This window comes from Diorhabda carinulata, chromosome 4 (assembly GCF_026250575.1).
Source record: "Diorhabda carinulata isolate Delta chromosome 4, icDioCari1.1, whole genome shotgun sequence".
Lineage (NCBI taxonomy): Eukaryota > Metazoa > Arthropoda > Insecta > Coleoptera > Chrysomelidae > Diorhabda > Diorhabda carinulata.
Window position 1 is genome coordinate 6,063,012 of NC_079463.1, and position 12,109 is coordinate 6,075,120.

The following is a 12,109-nucleotide window of genomic DNA, read 5'->3' on the forward strand; positions in this document are numbered from 1 at the left end:
GTTATATACATTTTATTAATGATTCCCTGGAGCCCAATAAACTGACATTTACAACTCGTTTCACACGTTCGGAACAAAGATATCGATGGTTATCACCACACTTAACAAAAGAACGTCATGTTATTACTTCACCCTATTGTAGGAGACAAGCACCCTTTCATTCGCGCGTGTTGCCTTTTTAAACAGAGACGTCCGCTAATAACTTTTTTTATAGAGCTAATTTAACTGAAATTGATCGTGTTCAATTAGCTTTTTCTATAATATAACTTTATCCACGTTTTTCCAGATACTAGATATATAAATGTACCGGAAATTCCGCTAAAATATTGTGTGTGTAAAACAATCTCGGAAAAAAATTATTCTTATGTTATTACTCGCTGCCTATTACCAAGGCGTTCAGATTGTTTGGAGAAACCTCGAACAACTTTGTGTTGGATATTAAAGTTGGAATGAAACTGCGCTTTTTCAGATACATTTAGTGCAAGAATTGAAAGTAAATGATTTAATTTTGAGAAAAATAATCGTCGATACGATGTTGGAGCATTGTGGCAACTTTAATATAATTTTCTTCTCGAACGAAGCTCATTTTCACTTGAATGAGCATGTGAACAAACAAAATTGCAGATTTGGAATTGGATAAAACACTAAATTCAAACACCAAAACCTTTAAATTCTCCAAAAGTGAGTTGGTTCCTTAAAAACCAGTTTTGTGGCACCATGACAATGATCCTGCACACACAGTTTTTGGACATGATATTGGAGAGGTCAAGAAAGAAACGAGGAAGGAGTAGAAAATGCAGAATAAACGGTTTTGGTAAACAGCTTTGGAATTCGAATAAACTCTCAAGTAAGCTTGAATTTCTTTTGGAATCTATTGTAATTATTAACTATATATAATCTATTAATTATTAACTTACAACTAACTACCAGTTAAGGTCCTTCTCAAAACTTCAAAGTGCTTCTCTCAGTCCTCGGATACTTGGAACCCATTCACTGTCTTCTTCCTCTATCGGAAAGTGAATTTCCATCTTCTTCGTGCCTAATTCGTAGATGTCGGGCACTAACTAAAAACTTCTTTCAGCTTTTCGTCGGTTGTGAAATACGTTCCTCCCAAGGGGTTTTTAATTCATGAAAGAGTTGGACCAAATCTGGGTAGTGAGAAGGATGTGAGACAGTATTCCATCCAAATATGTTGGTGAGATCAGTTATATCGCGTGTTGTCCTTCATTTGTGAGCATGTCTTGTCTTGATTTGAATCGCGCAACATCCCTTTTCTGCCCCTAAAGACACTCGTCATCACTTTTCCGATAGACAGAATTTGCTTAAACTTCTTCGGCTTCGACGAGCTTGAATGTTCCTACTGATTGAATAGTTCTTTTGTTTCCAGTGTCAGATAGTGGACCCAGGTCCCATCCACAGACAATATAGTCCTACGGTTTCATACACATGAAGAAATTCGCAGGTCGCTTTCACACGTTGCCGTCAGTAATTTCGGTACCCACCTTGCACATACCTTGGCATATCCTAAGCACATTCATATTATTTTCATTATGGTTCTAACTTAAACACTAACACGCCTTGAAAGTCGTGGTACAATAGAATATCATCAAAAATCCCAGATTTAACATCTTTAGATTAAAAGGATTCGTATTATTATGAAGGTAGATGAAAACATTGTATTTTTATATTCGAAATATGGTGTACGTCTATGATTTTTCACTCGAGTAGCATCAAAAGTCGATTGCAATAAAGCACAGACAGTCAAACTATGTTCAAAGCGCAACCCTTATTCAATTAGCTGTATGATTTTATTATTTAATATGCACCCGTTGGAATACTCGACGTCAACTGAAATGGATAAAGCGATTTCATCCCTATTTAGCGGTTATTATACAATTATTTATCCATTTGTTTTATAGCGTAAAGTGACATGTCAGCGGCGCGCAAATCATTTTCAAATGAATTGAAAAATTTAGATTCATTTGTATGCAGTGTTATTCTTAAACTCCAGCTGCTGTTTTATTTTTGGGAACATTATAATATTCATCTGTAGATTACATAGTGTTCATAGATTAATTTGAAAATGTATTGTGCAAGATTGATCATTCAGTTTCAAAGCGTGAAGTTCTTATAAACATCTGATATTCCTTGATGTTAATACTCATCATATCTTCAACGTTAACTCATTTGAAGCTTCATGAAATACACAAGGGACGAAAACTATTTTTATTATTACTACACTTTAAGGATTACTCGATCGACCAGCGAAAAATTTTTTTTCCTTAATCATACTCGTTGGGTTTGCTCAGTTTGGACCAAAAGCATATTCAAAAGAACTTTTCCCAGTCCTTATTGACGAGCTTTAAGTAATTTTCGGTAACAATGTTTTTCCAGGGAGGTCCTCAATTGAAGACTCGATTACTCGAGAACGAAATTTGGTAAATACAGATATTGAACCAGTGATAATAAAATACTGGTGAAGACAGCTCAGATTCCGAAGCAGATGAACTGTAAAGGAAGGTTTTCTGCAATCGTAGTCAAATATTCTGATATCAACGTTACATGAGTGTGAAACAACTAACCCTACCAATATAAATTTGTTTACAAATTGTAATTTTAATTTAGTTAATAAGACACCCAGTTGATAGACTAAATATTACGTTACTCTTGTGAATCACATACATTTATGCACCTACTTATATAAAATCCAAGTTATCCTGCAAAAAATCAGCTCTCCAGTAAAAAGCTAATATTAATTTTGAATTTTGTAGCTTGTAGTTTCTACTTTAGGTTCTCTCCACAATATTGGTAAACATATACGTTATCTCCTTCATCTAACGATTGTACAGCTTTCAAAAAACACATGTAGTACTAACTTTTTATCTAGTTTCGCAACAGTCAATCCAAATTAATGCTGATATGTACTATTTAAACAATATACGATGGATATTCTCTTTGGAAATATAAACTGTCCAAACGCATCACAAAAATATGAAACTCAAGTCAGAACACGAAAAAACGATACTGGAAAACATCACTTAGAATGTTCAAAGATGGAATCATCAAAGAAAATCCGTTCCTAAATAATAACCAATCCTGGAACGTGCCTCAGGACGTTAAGAACTTTAGCTTCGTGAAAAACATCATCTCAATAATAAACTGTAAAAGGGAGTGGGATCAAATACAAGAAATAAACAGAAATGTCATTAAATGGTATACGGACGGATCAAAAACAGCAGACGGAAGTGGAATAGGAGTGTACGGGCATAGAACCAAACAGTCTGAAAGCCTGGGCAGCGCACCAAGCAGAAATCTATGCAATTGAAAAATGTGTTCAGTTCAATCTAGAGAGGAATTATCATAAACAGGAGATCATCATCTTGTCCGATAGTCAAGCAGCTATTAGAGCTCTAAGCTCCAATATCATGACATCCAAACTCGTTTGGGATTGCCTAGAAGAATTAAACAAACTACAATGGATTCTGGGACACACCGGAGCGAAGGATAATGAAATAGCTAATAAGCTCGCTAAAGCGAAAACAGAAGAACCCTTCATGGGACTCGAACCCACTGAAAAACAAGGTAGATAGGAGCAAAACCAGTTATTGGGACAACCTACAGGGGCTGAGACAGGAAAAGACTCTTCTGGGAAACTACAACCAGAGTAGATCTGCTGGAAGTATCAACCTAAGTAAGAACAATCTACAATACTAACAGGAGCTCTATCGGGGCACTGTCGCCTCAATAAACACTCGAAGACAGAGTAAACTTAGCAGATAATGCGACGTGCAGATTTTGTTGCACAGAGGACGAAACCTCCATCCACATTCTCTTGAAGTATGAGACACTAAGGAGCTCCAGAACATAACACCTGGGAGCGCTTGAAATTAAAGCCGAAGATTTCTGGCATCCCACATTTTAGAGTTTTAACAGGAGTGGGATTGATCAGCTGTAAGTACTGGGTTTTCCAATATCGTAGCAAGGAGACAATAGAGCCTTTGGGTCGTAGTGTATACGAGACCCCAAACATACATGAAAAAAATGTAATGCGATATTTTGATATTTTTTCTAATACTTCTAGATTTATAAACCTTTGTTTCTGTGTACATAAAAAAGTAAAAATGTGTAAACTACTAGAATTATTGTATGCTACCCTTGATTCACGATTTTTTGTATTTTGCCGCTGTGTTCGCGTTTCAATTAGATTTGCGAGTTTCTATGAAAACATTTTATGCAATTTCGTTCAGTTCTACCTAATTGGCTGAAATGTATATTTTTTAATTAAAAGGTTTTAATTAATACAAACGTTTGTGTTTGCGAATTATTATTCTATGCAAAATCCATTTGTTTCCCATCACAAAAAATATGATTTATCCTTTTAATACGTTTCAATAGAATTAATTAAGAGATATTTAACGTTATCATTCAATATTGTGAAAAATAAAAAAACAAAACAAACATAACATTTAATAATCGTCTTTGTTTAAAACCAAAGCGATAACTCGCCCCTCGATTCTGAGCAATTCAATGAGAGCACCATCGTCGAACCAGTGGAATCCTAGGTATTTCAATTAATCCGCGAATCAGAGAAGAGACGCTGACGCCGGAGAGACGCTTTGCATCGTGCCGCCACCGACGCCCTCTCCTTTTGTGTCCCTCTTGCATTGAGAAAAAGACCAATATACATTTTCTCAACAGGCCGTTAGTATTCCTTCTTATTAATCATTAAGCGATTTCAGCTACAACTTATTTGTTTAAAATAAGGTCCATGAGTTTATTATTAGGAATCCTGAAGCTCATAACTAAATATTACTAATTGAATTAGTACTGTGGGGGTACAAAAAAATAAACAAATTACTCATTTATTACACATATTTTACAATTCAATTTTGATCGTGTATATATATACCAAGGCGAATAGTCTTTGCTGACTAGTTAGAGCAAAAACAATATTGAAGCTTGCAGCAAAGTATTTTGTGGAAATATGTGTATTACTTGATGATTAAATTAATTTCAATGACTTATTTTAAATATTCTTATCTTTTTAAGATTATTAAACTTATATTAATTACAACCTGGACTGTCAATGTGAAATCCAACTCCTTAATCTTTGGCTATGATTTACTTCGTTATGAAAATACCTAGGAATTCATCCTCAAATTGAACATAAGTCAACTTTGATATCATATATTTAACACACATGTTATATACATGGTTTGGATTTTTATTTACTTCTCCACTTATATTGTAGCTCTTATTTTCCAAAATTTGCTGCAAGCTCCAATATATTGGTTTTTGTTTGGTACCAAACTTTTAAATTCGTATTTATCCTCAACAGATTCAAATTCAACATATTTTAATGGAGACCGAAGTATGTATGTCAAAACGTAATTTTTTTATATTATTTTAACTTCAAAAGAAGCGTTAAGTATTACAAACAGTAAAAATGTTGGTGAAACAATGAAACCGAAGAATTGGTTAAGAAAAAAAGTTCAAACAAGACAAAGAATAAGAGACCAGCAGTGATTGTGTTAGTGTCAACAGTATTCTCGATGGTAAGTATTTCTATTCTAATCAAATTATAATTTTTTGTTTTAGCATTTCATTTCCTCAAATTAAGGCCTCGGAAAAACCAAAAAAAGGGGATGATTCGTTGCGTAGAGTAAGCAGATTGAGACCCCGGAATCTGATTACTTCTTACCAATGAACGAATAACCATCCTGTCCCCACCCTCCTCTTGATAATGGCTTCAAAGTGGGGGTCGAATTTCTAAATTTTACTCAATAATAAATTTTCCTTACCAAAGATCCATGTCCTATCTTCCTTTATCCCTCCTTTTTCTCCAAAATTTCTATTATAGACGTAAGTACTTTTAAACCAGATGCTTAGTATATTTCTATGATTGAAAATGGTTCACACAATCTTAATTTGAACCCCATATTTAAGGTTGACAATAATATTTTGTATAAACATATTTTCTTATGTAAACCAATTTCTAGTCATTTTTGTTTCTAGCGCTAAATCAATTCATTATATTTAGAACTTCACTATGGGCGTAAACTTAGAAGTTATATATATAACGGAGTCTTTGCCAGCTATATTATGATCGGTTTCTTATTGGGAACGTGGCAATAAAACACCAAAGTGGACTAACTTTAATATATTTCCCGAGCTTTCGAATATTCATCGTCTGGGACTGAAATTATGGTCAAATACAAATATGTTTTTGTTTTGTGGCTCCACAGATTTTTTTGTTGAAAATTGTACTTGTTTTCACTTCTTCTCTTTTCAAGAATGTAATATCGCAGTAAAAAATGCTAAATTTATTTGTTAAGACGTTTTAAAATTGATTCTGAGGTTTTATTGAACTTTTATATTGGAGTGGGAGGTCGATAACTTCAAAAACGAACGTGGTAATGAAACAGAAGTGGTTTCAGAGCAACAATCAAATTACAACAACGGAATATGAAAATTATTTGAAAAAAAAAACGTGAAATCCGATTGGTTTGCTACAAAACTTACTTTAAAATCAATAAAATCATCAACAATAATAATAAAAATTCAATGGGCTATAGTTTGAAGAAGTGGCAAGTAAAATTTTAGGGAAAAAAATATTATGCATTAATTTTGTGTGGTGTGTGGTTAAAAACCACGTTGATCGACTCTTATAAAGATACGTCTATTATTCGTTGGAGATCAATATGGTTTGTACTTGCAGTATATTTGAAAATACTGCAAATTTAATTTTAAATAAAAATGCTCGTTCAATTTATCATCTTTTCTCCTTTATTTCTATGTGTTCGTTCACTCCGCGGTTATAACTTAAGAAATTAATTATTAGACTATTACAAAGTTCGGTCTCGAGTTAATAGCGAGAGCCGATGTAGTCGTCGCGTCTTCGGAAGGGTCTGTATAACCTTTCAACAACAGACAATTTGCTTCAAACCCTAATTAATTTTAAACGGAACAACATAATTACTCGTTTTATTTTTAGATCGCTTAATTGAGAATTAGAAAATGGTTTATTACCCTGAAAATTGTAGAGTTTTCTCAAAGAAAATTCAAATGTTATATATAAGTATTATACCCGTGTATACAGGGCCCCCGCTAGTATATGTGCAATGCACAAGGGCGCCGTCTTTTAGGGGCCCTCATAGAAAGATAAAAAAAAATGTTGGTAAAGCAGAAAGTAGTTGAAAAGTTTGAAAGCAATAAAAGTTTTAGAATCTAATATCTTGATGTACGAGGAGTAGTTAGACATTGAATTAGGTGCCAATAATTTCTAAATTTTATCAAAAGCGCGTTGTACAATTTATGGAGATAAAAATGTTATATATTATCAAACTTTAGGTGTCTTACTAAGGCAACAATTGGCAACGTGTAATTTACGATGTCAACATGTTGGTAAGCTTTGCCATTGACGCATGTGACCTTCGTTTTTTTAGTAAAAAACGTACGGAAACGGGTACTTTTTTTTAATATGTTCAGGGGTGTCCCCTGAATGTAAATCCAAGTAGACGTCATAGAGAGGGGGGCTTCACTTCAGCCCCCATCTTGAAAAACACGTCTTATTAAATATCTCGCGAACCGCGCATCGTACTACAAAAATTTAGGAGATCATTATTGTAGATAATAATATTTGCCATCTTTTTTATTTGAAACTTTTTTTTGTATAACGCATAGGTTTCTAATGAAATTTTTAATTTATCATTAACCATATTGGAAAAAGGTTGGAGCGCTATAATTAAAAATGTATGTGTTATACAAAAAAAAGTTTCAAATAAAAAAGATGCAAATGTTATTAGCTACAATAATGATCTATACAATTTTTGTAGTACGATGCGCAGTTCGAGAGATATTTAATAAAATGACGCCCACTTGGATTTACATTCAGGGGACACCCCTGAACATATTCAAAAAAATATCTGTTCCCGTACGTTTTTTTCAAAACCTACTTTTTTGGTTGGGGCTCTTGGACTTAATGACTACTTTTGATATAGTTAAGGAATGATCAAACGAAAAACTGTATATTTAAGGAATTTCTTTGGAATAATAAGTAATAAAAAAATTTAGCGCTATTGCTTAAATATTTTATATCATCATTACATTATTATAAGAAGTACTATTATTATTTTAATTATGTTTCGAATTTACCAAACTAATAGTCTCCATTTATTTGAACTGTATAACGTAGATCTGTAATAATATTCAGAAAATTCTATAAATCACTATCATCATTACCCGAATTATCAATGGATGTAACTTGTTTGACATTTATTAGACCCTATTGAATTTACTAAGTTTGGCTTGAATTTACACCCTATTATCAGATTCTCCCTGTTAATGTTCAGTAGCGTTGTACGCTTGAATAAAATCATTTAATGGGCAGGAATTGATCCGGAACAAAATTGTTTGTAGGTAAGCGATATAATGTGCGAAAGCGTGTTATTGTCCACAAAACACAAATTTATATTGTGCTTTTGGAAACCTCATGCGTTAAGATTAAGTTGATTGGTAAAAACACACAGTTTTGTTCAACGGATTTTCATGACTTCTGTTTAACTTCCTATGGACTTCAATGGACCTCCATATTTAAATATGACTTCCTGTGATTTGAACATGAGTTTAAACTGATTTCATACGACTTCCAAATGAGTTCAACAGGGTTCCAGGTGACCGCACTACATTTGTATTACTTTCACTTTTAAACCAAATAACTTTGAGCAAATAAAACTTTCTGAGAACAATAAATCTCTACAATCAACAGAAATTTTATTTTGAGGGAATTTATCTTAAATATATAAGATATTAAGTCAGTCAAATGCTTGGTAAAATAAAGGAAAAGTGAAGAAAAATCCCCTTTTCAACCTATCGGACACCTCTGATTTTCTAGTGCTCTCGTTGAAACTTTCGGATAATTTGACTTTTCCGTTTGAAATTAGCTTTTGAATTTCGTAAGAGGATTTTTCTCATTAACTCGCGTACAAAACAGTGGCTCATACCTGAATAAGCTTAAAATTAAGCTATTAATCTACTTTATGTACGTGCTCTAAATAATAATTATCTATCTGGACTTGAAAGATAATGAAATTAAACTATAAATTCGATAAACGAAAAAGGTGATAGTAGTTAAGAATGTGATTTTTTCATACAGATATTTTGTTTACAATATAATATAATATAAACAAAATAAAGTACAATGTAAACCATGTGAAAGGAAAATGAATATAGGCGATTGACGTTATTTCAGAAACATACGATAAAGGTCTCGAAAATAACTAATTTAATTTCAAAATTTTCACAAAAAAAACATGAATTATCACACATTCAATATATAGGCTTTGCCAGAGCGTTAAATGAAGCAAGAGAAGATGTTAAAATCAAATTCTTAATAATATAAGGTACGCTGATGACACGGTCTTAATTACAGACAGTGAACAGGATCTCCAAGCACTCTTAGATCGAGAAGATTATGGCCTTAACATCAAAATCAAAAAGACCAAAACCTTGATTGTCTCCAAAACATCCAACCACCCTCCCATGTCTATCAACGTAAATAGTGGCATCATCGAAAATGGACCTGGACCGCTCAAGGCACCGACAGGGAACTTATAGAATTAATTAAAACTAGATGGGACACATATATAGAAATGATAAATACAGACTTTTGCAACTTCTGGTCGAAGGGAATATCGAGGGAAAACATGGTCCTGATAGACGTCAGGCTTCGTGGCTGAAGAATCTTCGCGAGTGGACCTGTTTAGACTCTTAGACGCTGATAAGAAGGGCCAGAGACAGAAATTACTTTGCTCGGATTATCGCCAATCTTCGTTAGAAAAGGGCACCCAAAGAAGAGGAATAATCATCAAACAGCCAGTCACGTTCACTGTTGAACATAGGTCGCCCTTAATCTTTGCCACTGTCCACGGTTCCTCGCAGCTGTCATTCAGCTAGGAACCATCGTCTTAATTTACGTCAGACCAGCATGTTGGTGGGCGTCCTCTGCTTCTAAAGGCATCTTCTCTTGGTCTCCATTCAGTAATTTGATTAGTTCACCGATTGTCTGCCACATGACTCGCCCAGTTCCATTTCAAACCAGTTAATCTTACTTACTTTGGATTCTTCAAAATTAAGAAACAGTTTCTAGCCAAAAAGGAAATACCAAAACATACCATCTGAGACATGGACAATCGCACAGTAATAAAAAAGTAGAATACAAAGGAAAATAGATAATAAATCAAGAGAAAATAAGAGAAAATTTGAATTTAAAATCAATTTGAAACAAAATAGATGGTTAATCATAAAAATGATTAATAAGGGGGTTATGAAACACGAACTTTCAGATAAAAGAAAGGAAGATCGAGGAGGAGTGGACTAGAAAAATTAAGATAGCAGGGGAAAATCGAGGAATAAAATGGTACGAAATTGAAGAAAAGACACAAAATAGGAAATGGAAACAGCTGTGGAAAAATAAATCCACGTAATGACTCAAATCTAGCATGCACTACACCTGGAAAGATAGACAGACGTCAGGATGAAGTAAGTATTTTTACTTCCGCTTCCGTTAAAGATATCTTCTTACGTAATGTTTGATTTGTCCTTCTGTCTTCTCTCTATTTTTTGTTGTGTAATAACATTTACTTACCTTCTAATGAAACCGAAATTAGTATAAATAAAATCATAGAAACTAAATAAGTTCAAAATTCATTTCGACCACCAAAATTCCCTCTTTTAATTTCATTTCTCTAGCCGTTAGCATTACCTATTTAACAACTACAAATAAATCCTGACGGTTTGTACAGATTGTCTTCACCCCTAATGATAACAATGTGAAGAGAATTTGGAGTAAAATTTGCAGAGGGAATTTTCACCGGTGCTTGACTTTGCTTTTGATCTCTCCGCTCTGCCTCATCGCTTCCTCCGACGACAAAACGATATTAACATAGTCAATCATGTCAAAAGAAGCGAGGGTCGCAACTAAGGACCGTATTATATATTTTTGTTGATTAGAAAGGCGTAATTAGCTCATTACGGTGTACTTTAACTATAATTTTGATTTATAGAAATAAATTTGACAAAATTAGTCCATTCCACTTAAAGAACTAACTTCATTAGTGCGAAGAATTAAAATTTTAATTACAAACCTAACAGGATGAAAGTCGGTAATTATCTAGATTAGGTTACATCCCTCCGATTTCGTTAAAATAAATATAGGGCGCGGAAACCATCCCTTCAGGTACTATTTTGCTATTAAAAAATCAAATAATTGTAACGATTTTTCAGTGATTGTAATATTTAAATTAATCGTTGAAACCTAACCTCACCTAACCTAACCTTTTTTTGGTGTTGGTGGGAAAATCTTCGAAAGACGCCTAGGAACGTGTCCCAGGTGTGCTGGATTCACCCGCTAACCGGGCGCCTACCAGCTAAAAACCCACCCTCTTCTCCACCGACGCATGTGGAAGCATTCTGAGCGAACATCGCGTCACATGCGCCGATAACCTAACCTAACCTAACCTACATACTACTCTACAAAATGAAATTTAGTGACAAGCAGAGGTTGCTGTTATTGAAAACTCTTTCATGATTTTTTCTTGATGAGGTGGTCGACAATAAATAAAATAAGCGATGATTCTACATACATTTATTTATTGTCGACCACCTCGTCAAGAAAAAATCATGGAAGAGTTTTCAATAACAGCAACCTCTGCTTGTCACTAAATTTCATTTTGTAGAGAAGTGTGAAGGTTAGGTTAGGTTAGGTGAGGTTAGGTTTCAACTATTAATTTAAATATTACAATCACTGAAAAATCATTAGAATTATTTGATTAAAAGCAAGAAAGTACCTGAAAGGATGATTTCCGCGCCCTATATTTATATATATTCTTGTTCAGCGTAATTTTCTTTATAACATACTAAAATTTTAACGAAATCGGAGGGGTGTAACTTAATCGATAATAATAATTACCGAAAAGTCTAATGAAACATCAAATTCTATTTAATGAAATTCTGTATTCTTATAAGACATAAGTAATGTAATGTTTTTCTTATTTATTTATACTATTTCTATAAGTGGGGTGAATTTATTTAAGCACTTACTATTGTAGAG